Source organism: Equus caballus, chromosome 14, assembly GCF_041296265.1.
Source record: "Equus caballus isolate H_3958 breed thoroughbred chromosome 14, TB-T2T, whole genome shotgun sequence".
Taxonomy (NCBI): domain Eukaryota; kingdom Metazoa; phylum Chordata; class Mammalia; order Perissodactyla; family Equidae; genus Equus; species Equus caballus.
The window spans coordinates 107,271,632-107,280,018 of record NC_091697.1 but is presented as its reverse complement, the minus strand read 5'-3'; the positions used below and the strand labels follow the sequence as shown (position 1 = coordinate 107,280,018).

At 40.9% G+C, this 8,387-nt stretch overlaps 1 long non-coding RNA gene across 1 annotated transcript; it reads right to left on the bottom strand.

Moving 5' to 3' along the window:
• Positions 1 to 5,266: 5,266 nt before the first annotated feature.
• Positions 5,267 to 8,030, bottom strand: LOC138917590 (uncharacterized). Its single transcript, XR_011425767.1, has 2 exons — positions 7,892 to 8,030; positions 5,267 to 7,649 (listed from the first exon to the last, which is right to left on the bottom strand). It is a non-coding gene; the product is annotated as an uncharacterized lncRNA (long non-coding RNA).
• Between the last annotated feature and the right edge of the window lie 357 nt (positions 8,031 to 8,387).

Sequence of the window (8,387 nt, the reverse complement as noted above, 5' to 3'; positions counted from 1 at the left end):
TATACCTCTTGTCACATTATTCCTGATCCATAAGATATCTTAAATACAACTAATACTGCTCATCAAAAACTTATTTCCAATATCTCTTTTTTCACTTAACCAATTTCAAGGTATTGATTCAGATTAATTTTTTCACACCTACATCACACTCCTCAAACTTAAATATTTCCACATAAATTACCATAAGCCCAATATAACATTGTGGCTTCAAGAGAGTGGGTGCCAAAAGCAGCAGTGTCTCCCACCCTCAAGTGGATGCTGCAGGACTGAACTGGGATGATTGCATGGCCAGTCAATAGGTTGAAGCCCAGAGGCCTTTTCCCACGGTTCCTGGATTTCTTAAATCCACAGATTTCATTATCCTTGGATTTTGCAAGCTCCAGAGAAGGGAGACTGGCTACCCCAAAATTACATGTATATTCCTTGATCCAAATAATTATCTGTCCAAGCGAAAATTATTTGGATTTTTGAAGTGATGTGCCACTTCTTGTGCCCAAGTGTTAGGACGCAAGTTCATGTCTGTTACACTTGTTTAATGTCCGTCTCCCTCACTAGAGTGTAAGCTTCTTTATCTGTTCTGCTCACCACTGTGTTCCACACCACAGTGTATGTGCTCAAAGATATTTGTGGAAAGAAAGGAACAAGGGAGGAAGAAGACGAGGAAAAAGAAAGGGGAGAAGAGAGAATGGGAGTGTGAGGTAATAGAAAATATTATTGGTCTCTGCCCTGGTTCCTGGCACAGAGCTCCTGGATGCTTGTAACTTCCTAGGTGATAAGAACACCAGGAACACCTCTTGTTCCAGTATTTGGTCTTTGACCCCATCCTTGACATAGAGCTCCTAAAACCCTTGTCAATTCCCAAGTGATAAGAGCACTAGGAGCGTCTTTTGTTCTAATGAGGCGACTCTGGCGGGCTCCTGGGTGGCTCCTGGATGGGGGCTGGTCACCGGAAAGACCAGGCCTTGATCAGAAGTTTAGAATTTTCAGCCCCACCCCCCATCCTCCAGAGACGGGAGAGGGGCTGGAAACAGAGTTAATAATCAATCATGCCCGCGTGAGGAAGCCTCCACAAAATCCCGGTAGGAGAGGAGTCAGAGCTGCCACACAGGTGAACATATTCGTGCTGGAGGGTGACGCACCCCAACTCCATGGGGACGGAAGCTCCTGCGCTCGGGACCCTCCCAGACCTCGCCCTGTGCATCTCTTCATCTGGCTGTTCATCTGTGTCCTTATCATATCCTTGAAGAAGCTGGTAAACATAAGCAAGTGTTTCTCTGAGTTCTGCGAGCTGCTTTAAGAAATCAATCAGACCCAAAGAGGGGGTCGTGGGAACCTCTGGTCCATAGCCTGTCAGTCAGCAGCACAGGTGATGACCTGCATTTGAGACTGGCATCTGAAGTGTGTGTTTGTGGAGGGGGGACAGTCTTGTGAGACTGAGCCCTACCTATGGGATCCGACGCTGTCTCCAGGTAGATGGTGTCAGAACTGAGTTAAATTGTAGGACACCCAAGTGGTGCCAGAGACTTGCTTCTTATTGTGGGGAAAACACCCACATGTTTGGTGACTGGAAGCGTCAGCAGTGAAGAGTTCTGTGTGAGAGGGTTGGAGACTCACAGGAGAGAAACACAGCAGGAGGAACGGGGCTTTCCTACATAGGGAGTGAAAGGCTGAGTTTTCCTTTACGAGGAGGGAGGAAGGGAGAATGCTAAAATAGCCATGCCAGCACCAAGCTCTTCCCTTCGAGTGTGCCTTGTGCCTTGCTGTCCACTCTGAGGAGTCCAAAGCCAGGACGCCACGGTCTCTCTCCAATGTGTCACAGGCTCAGGGACAAGGCTCCAGAACGGAGTAACTACATGAAAGTCCTGTCTTCTCAAGCTAAAATAAATTTCTGTGTTAAAAAATACTCAGAAGGACAAATAGCGTGCTAAACCATAAATCAAGAGGTGACAGCCACCGGAGCAAGGCTCACGAGGAATTCGTGCTCTCAAACATCAAACACCCGGGCTGGAAGGCAGCCTCGAGGTCTCCTGTGGCAACACCATCCCTCATAGACGAGGAAAACTGAGGTACAGGGGGGTTAACGGTCTCAAGTGGCACAGCCAGGAAGCAACTGATGACTTTCGACCCATAATCTCATCACCTTGAACGAGTCTACACTTCTCACTACATGAAGTCCTCGTGATGGCTTTCTACGGAAAAATGGGAGAAAGGAAAAGGTTGGAGAAAGAGATTTTAGGCATCTACAGTAGCAAATATAATGAAATATAAAAACTGCCTGCAGGGCAGATGGCAGCGTGAAGGTCCTGAAACCCTCTGTTATGTAACATCTAATGGTCAAGAAAATACAAATGAATCACAGATGGACAGATGGATGGATGATTAGATAGATAGATGGATGGATGAATGGATGGATGGCTGGATGGATAGATGGATAGATAGATAGACAGATACTTTTAATTGAATGTCTGAGTCCACAAGAAGGTGAGCGCATTCTGCCACAGCCCAGAACACGAGTCTAGGAAGGTAAGCTAGCTTGGAAGCCACTGGGTAACCGTGCTCTGTGGCATGGGGACACGGGGACTGCAAACAAAGCCTTGAGCTGGCACACACAGTCTTGGACAAGTGGAGAGAGGTGACAATCTGAGATCCAGGGATGGATACACTGTCAGGGAAAGAGAAACAGAGAAGAAAAAAAAAAAAGGAACCACAGAGAATGCAAGAAAAAATAAATAGTATCTGTCTCTACCCTGGCTCTAGAAGTTGGGAATAAAAATGTCTCTTCTAGCACTTTGTGCCTACAGGCTAGTCCTTAAGTAGATTTGAGATTCAAATCCGCATTACTTATGTGGTCCTTAAAAACTACAATGTAAGAATTGTGATTCAAAGTGATCTTGAGTCAGTGGTGCCCCCAGACACCTATAGAAGCAGGCACAGATCTTCTATGGAGAAGCACGCTGACAACCCAGGACTTTAGGAATTCCAAGCAAAATTTCCACCACAGAGACACACACACAATCACAAGCACACAAGCCTCCAGCATTCAAATCACAAAAACAACAAATAACAGAACCAGACCCACGAGCCTTTGAGATAGTTTAATTTCAGATATTAAAATGACCAGATACAGAATTCAAGCTAAGTATTATAATTGGTTTAAAGAGATAAAAAGGAAAAACTGAAAAAATAAATAAGGAGCAACGAACTATCAAGATTTGAAGTAAAACAAATTAAACTTTTAGCAATGAAAAATGTAATAACTGAGATTTAAAACTCAATGGAAGAGGCTTGGGGGTGGAAAGAGGAATAGGCGGAGCGGAGGGAATTTCTAGCACAGTGAAACTGTTCTGTATGATAATATAAAGGTGGATGCACGTCATTACACATTTGTCAAAACCCACCAAATATACAACACAGAGTGAGCCCTAGTGTAAACTATGGACTTCGGTTGATAATGATGTGTCAGTGATGGTTCACTGACTGTTACCCAAATAGACCACACTGGTGGGGGATGTGGATGGTGGGGGGGGCTGCGGGTGGGTGGGGTGAGAGGGTATATGGGAATTCTGTGTACTTGCCACTCAATTTTGCTGTGAACCTAAAACTTCTCTAAAAAATAGAGTCTATTAATTGTTTTTAAAAAGAGAAACCATGAAAAAAACTCAATGGATGAATTAAACAGCTGAGTAGACATAGATGAAGAAAGAATTCATAAACCAGAAAGAAACTATATACAATGCAGCATAAAGAGACCAAACGCACACGCATACACACCCGCTTCGTGTATAGAAATGAAGTTCAGAGGTACAGAGGATGTAATGAGAAAGACCAACACATGTCTGCTTGGAGTTTCAGAAGGAGCAAAGGACATTACAGAAAGAATAAGGGAGAAGCAACATTTGAAGAGACGGTGGGAAGAATATTCTGTGTATTCTCAAATCAAGAGGCACAATGAATCCCAAACAGGATAAATAAATATAAGGCACACCTAAACACACCACACCCGAGTAAAACGTAGTGAACCTGGCAGAGACAGACTATCTTCAGAGCAGCCAGGGAGCAGACAAACTGTCTACAAAGAAGAGGCAGGCTCATAGCCGACTTTTCAACACCCTCAGTGGCAGCCACTGTGGAACAGTTTCTTCAGTGTGCTGAGAGGAAGCAAGTAAAAGCAAACCTAGAATTTCATGCTCCAAAAAACTGCCATTTAAGAATTAAGGTGAAATAAATATATTTTCAGAAGAGCAAGACCTGAGATTCTCAATAAAGAATTTCTAAAGAACGTACTTCAAGAAGAAGGAAAACTTTCCAGAAGGAAGTCTGAGGTAGGAGAAGAAATGTTAACAAAAATAAATAATATGATAATGATATAGGCAACTTTAAACAAACATTGACAAATTAAAACAATAATATGTAATTTGTGGACTAAAAAAGATGGAGCTAAAATTCCAGCAAAAGAAAAAATGTTTGAATTCAGAAAGGAAGGATGATTGTGGCTTTCAAATTTTTAAAGTCCTTTTATTCTTCTGGAAAAGGAAAAACATATTCACTAACATATAGGTTATTTTATTAAAATTTAAAGGGTAAATACTAAAATTATAGAAGCTCACCGAAGCTAGAGTTGTTATTTCAAAGCTTCAGCAAGAAATTATCAAAAGATAAAAATAAAAACAATATTAGGAATGAAGCCAGATATAACTCCAGAAAAGGAAAAGATTTAAAAGACAGTAAGAATAACAACACTTTTATGATAAATTTGAAAACGTATTCAAAATGAAAACTCTCTGGAAAAATATAACTTACCAAAATAGAAAACGTTAATAGTCCTCTGACACTACAGAGTCAAATCAGTAATTAAAATCTTCCCCCAAAGAAAGTATTAGACCCTTATGATATTTTCAGACAAATACTCAAGGATTAGAGCTTTCCTATCTTATGCCAAATTTTCCAGAGAGTAGGGGAAAAAAACAGAAATAGTCATCAAGTCTTTCTAAAAGGCTGGTATAAGCTTAATACAAAGTTTAGATAAGATTGGTATAAGAAAGGAAAATTATAGATCAATAGCACTTATAAATAGATTCAAATATCCTGAACAAATATTAACAAACCAGATCCAAAGTGAATAAGAAAAATAATCTATATGTACCAAACTAACTTATCCTGGAAATACAGGAGTATTTAACACCAGAAAATCTATTAATGTAATTCACCACATTAACAGATTAAAATAGAAAAACCATATAAACATCACAACAGATACAGAAAAGTATTTGATTAAAATAGCACATTTATTCTCACTGAAAACTTTTAAGCAAACTTGGCATAGAAAAAAAATTTGTTTAATCTAATTAATAACAACTGTTTAAAAACCTGCAAACATTATACTCCACAGTGAACAATTTCTTTACAGAGGCATCTTCCTAATAATTAGAAACAAGACAAAAATAGAAGTACTCTCTTTGTAATCAGGAACAAGAAATAGATGTCAGCTGTTCCACCACCTCTACCCAATATTGTCCTGCCCTGTGTAGTAAGACAAGAAAAAGAAATATAAAGAATTGGAAAGGAAGAAACAAAACTGCCATTATTTGCCAATGTTGTGATCTGCTACATAGGAAAAACTACGCTAATTTTTAGAATTAATAGAGGAGTTTTGCACGGAATTATATAGAAGGTCAACATATAAAAATAATTGCATTTCTTTACATTAATAATAAGCACTTAGAAAATGTAAACTTTTTTAAACTGTCATTGTTCATCATACTGTTAATTGTATTTTTCTATATATTTTAAGTCCGAAAATAAAGAAGAAATATTGGACAAATAAGCCAAAGAAAATAGAGATATAATTTACAGGGGCCAAAAAAAATGAGATACCTAGGAACAAATCTAACAAACATAGAAAATAACCTTAATGAAGGAAATTACCAAACATTACTTTGAAAGTCATTGAGGAATACCAGAATAAAAGAGAAATCCATGTTCATGGATATGGAGACTCAAGATCATAAAGATGTCAGTTATCAACCAGTTGATCTAATTTGGTTATTGGCCAGAATCACCTGTTCCAATCACCCACACCCTAGATACAGCTGGTCATGAAGACCAGCTCCTTGCACAGAAGACGAGGACCATGTCCATGACCCTCCCTATCCTCCAGGGAAATTTCATCTCATCTCTCTGGGTGTTACCATTGTGCATGCTTCTGGCATAGTGGTGGTAACCACTCTTTCTAACCTAAAAGCCCAGACACAACACTTAGTGCAGGTTCTCAACCCTGGCACTACTGACATTTTGGGGGGCGGCTAATTCTTTATTGTAGGGGCTGACTGTGCATGGTAGGGTGTTTAGCAGCATCTCCGGCCTCTACTCACTAGATTCTAGTAGCGCCTACACACACATGCCAGTTATGGCCATCATAAATGTCTCCAGACATTGCCAAATATCCCCTGCAGGGCAAAACCACTCCCTACAGGTTTGGCATACAGTGTGACAATGGAGTACATTTCCTGTGGACTTTTCTCCCTCATTCATCTGCTTTTCCACTGGACTTGCGTCAATCAATTACCAAATGAGACGTCCAAGATGCAAAGAATTAGGAACCAGAATTGTATCAGACTATTCAATACTAACATGAGAATCCAGACACAAAAGAGGAGTGCCTTTAAAATTATAAGGGGATGATTTCCAGTTATGGCTAGAATGCTAGTGCTCATAATATATATTTTTTTCTTTTTTTGAAGAAGATTATCCCTGAGCTAATATCCACTGCCAATCCTTCTCTTTTAGCTGAGGAAGATTGGCCCTGAGCTAACATCTGTGCCAATCTTCTTCTGTTTAAATGTGGGACATCTGCCACAGCATAGTTGATAAGTGGTGTGTAGGTCCATGCTCGGGATCCAGGCTGGCAAAGCCCAGGCCACCACAGCAGAATGCATGAACTTAGCCACTATGCCACTGGGCTGGCCCCACTCAAAACATTCTTGTTTCTCCTCTTCTTCCTGAACACACAAGTAGCCTGCATCTCAGCCGCCTCTCACTTAGGTGGTCCCTGTGACTGAGTTTGACCAGTGGCATGCAGGTGAAAGTGATAGCTACCTCCAGCCAGACCTCTGAGCTTCCATATGACCCTCCCTGTTCTCTGCCCTGTCACCTGGAGGGATGCAGACGCCCCCAGTGGAGTCTCCAGATGGGAGAATCCTGGCCCTCAAATCACCACGTAGAAAGCCGGCCACCAAACAACCCCACTGACAGTGAATGGAGCAAAACTTGCTTATGCTCAGCACTGAAATTCAAGGGTTCTTTGGTACAATAGTTCGCCTGTTCTGACTAATGCAGCACCCTGGAAGTCGGTACCCACACAAGCCATCAATTAAATGGGCAAATAGGGAAAACAGAAAAAAGCAAGTTCTCAAAAATTCACCTCCTCTGCAACCTTTCTTCAAAAGCAAGCAGAGGATGTACTCATCAAAATGATGAAGGGAAACAAAGAGAGAGGTTGTGGAATCCAGGCAGCTTGGAATCTGATACAGGAGACAGATGAAGGGAACCTGCAGGCTGGTGCTGAGACATCTCAGGAGGATGGCAAGGCTGCAGGCTTAGAGAGCAACCAAAAAACATCAGAGCAGAAGGACAGGGGCTTCCCAAGGGACCTTCAAGAAAAAAACGGAACAGTAGGTCATCTGAAGTCTTTGGTTACACTGAAGGTTGTGCTCAGCTCTACCAGAGAGTCTGGAGTTGTGTCAGTGATAAAACACGAAAACCAAGGCAATCAACTCCAGGGAGAACAAAAAGTTAAACAAGAAAGGAAATGTGATCATAAAACACTTCGAGATTTAGCTGTGAGACAGTACTCATGTAGTCGTAACAATGTATATCCTGAATACTGACTTACCCTCCAATTATTACACATCTGTGCTGGATGCATGAGAGGAGGGAAGTAGCTGGGGGCATCAGGAGACAGGAGGTGAGAATACGTGAGACAGCTACATTCTCATCTTCCGTAGTGGGAAGTCTGTGGATAATGTCTAAAGCTGAAAAATCAAGAAATAGCAGCATAAGCATATTAGTTAGAAACATTGAGACAAATGGCACCTTCCCCCAAAAAAAGAAATAACAGTGAAAAGAAGTGAAAATGGCTGCGTATTAGGAGAGGAACAGGGTAAAAAGGTTGTTCGTTATTAGCCATTTAGTATTATCCAACTTTTAAATGATATATTTCAAAATTACTTCATTTAAAAATCAAATTCAAAATTTAGAAGAGAAAGAGACAGGAAGGAAGAAAGAAGAGAGAGAGAGAGACAGAAGGATGGAAGGAAGGAAGAAAAAAGAAAGAGGGGGAAATAAAAAGAAAATTGGGCAATTCATAAAGGAAACTGTCAATAACTATA